This window comes from Arvicola amphibius, chromosome 10 (assembly GCF_903992535.2).
Source record: "Arvicola amphibius chromosome 10, mArvAmp1.2, whole genome shotgun sequence".
NCBI classification, from domain to species: domain Eukaryota; kingdom Metazoa; phylum Chordata; class Mammalia; order Rodentia; family Cricetidae; genus Arvicola; species Arvicola amphibius.
Genome location: NC_052056.1, coordinates 103,231,837 through 103,233,766, shown reverse-complemented (window position 1 = coordinate 103,233,766; position 1,930 = coordinate 103,231,837).

Here is a 1,930-nt window from a genome sequence, read left to right as displayed (position 1 = left end):
TCTTGGAAAAATAAACGAAACAAACAAAGAAACAATGGAAGGTTGAAGGACAGAGGATTCCATGATGCAGCTTCCATGAAGTCATCATCCATAATGGGGGTGGGACATTGCAGTGATGCAGTTGTTTTGGGGTCACCCACACTCCGGCAGGTAATCCCATACCTTGTTCTGTAAATAAACCCAATAAACTCATGGGTTCGCCAAGCTGGGACTTAGGTGGGATTGTAGCAGAGGATTCCTAGCACCCGTGTGGCAGCTTACATCTGTCTATAACTCCAGGTTCCAGGGACTCCAATGTCCTCTTCTGCCCTCGTGGGCTCTAGACACACAAGTGGTACACAGAAATACACGACGGCAAAATATCCACCTGTAAAAAATAAAATAAATTAGAGAACACTGAAAAAAATGAAAAAAGGTTAATGCAACATAAAAGCCGGAGGGTCAGAAGTGATGCCTTGCACTCTGCAACAGGTGTTTCCGTGCTCAGCTTTTCCTCGCCATAACAAATACCAAAGATAAACAACAGCAGAGATGGCAGAGTGGCTGGGACCAGTGGCTGCTCTTGCAGAGGTCCTGAATTCAGTTCCCAACGTTCATGTTGAGTTGAGGCTTACAAACAACCCTAACTCCAGCTCAAGAGGATCTGATGCCCTCCTCTGGCCTCTTTTTTTTTCATAGAATATGATTTTATTTAATCCCTGAAATATTTGGACTTCCCATTTGATATAGAAGAAAGTAGAGCACCAAGAGTTTCCCTCAAGTTTCTCAAGACCAAGTGATTTACAAGGAAATTCTCTTTTTCTCCTCTTTCCCCTCATATTGACTCCAAAGCCCACATTTTGCCTCACAATGCACTACTGAACATATTTCACATTGGTTTTTATTTATACTCTATTATCACTACTTTTTATTTTGACCTTTTTTGAGAATTTTATACACATGTACTGTATTTGCGTTATTTCTTCCCTACTGTTTCCCCATTCCAACTCTTTCTCCCAACTTCCTTCTTAAATTCATGACCTTTTCTTTCTTGTTCTATGTAATATAAGTGTCTTCTGGCCTCTTTTGGCACCTGCACTGGTGTGCACATACACAGATACCATATAAGTGCAGATGCCAATGGAGAATAGAAAAGGTTTTGGATCACTAGGAGTTGGAGTTGCCTCTGGTTGTGAACCCATCAACATGGGTGTTGGTAACCAAACTCAGGTCCTCTGGAAGAGCAGCAAGAACTCTTAACTGCTGAGACATCTCTCTGGTGTGGGACCATGGTCTGTATTCTGTCAATCATATTTTAAATAAGCGCTGATTGGCCAGTAGCCAGGCAGGAAGTATAGGCGGAATAACCAGACAGGAAGTAGAGGCAGGTCAACAAGAACAGGAGAATTCTGGGAAGAAGGAAGCCTTTTTCTGCAGTCGGGACCCCATCACAGAAGAAGCAAGATGTGACTGCCTCGCTGAAAAAGGTACTGATCCATGTGGCTAACACAGATAAAAATAATGGGCTAATATAAGTTGTAACAGTTAATAAGAAGCCTGAGATACTGGGCCAATCAGTTTATAACTAATATAGATCTTTGTGTGATTTCTTTGGGACTTAATGACTGTGGAAACCTGGCAGGACAGAAACTGAGACAACATCTCTCCAGCACTGCACTCTCCCTTCTCAATTTAGAGTATGCAGTATGTGTGCAGACTGGCTGTCAATTCTCAGTCCTGCCTCAGCTGTCTCAGTACTAGAATAACAGACATACCACCATACTCAGTCTGATCCAGACCTTTTAAAAATGATTAAGATGCCATGCTCCCTTCTCTGCTTGGGTCCCTGATTCACAGGCCTTTGGTTTACAGGTTGAGGCCAAACCATGAGTCTTTTTTCTTTTCCTATGATGAACTTTCCACTATACCGAATCAAGATTCCAGCAACTTG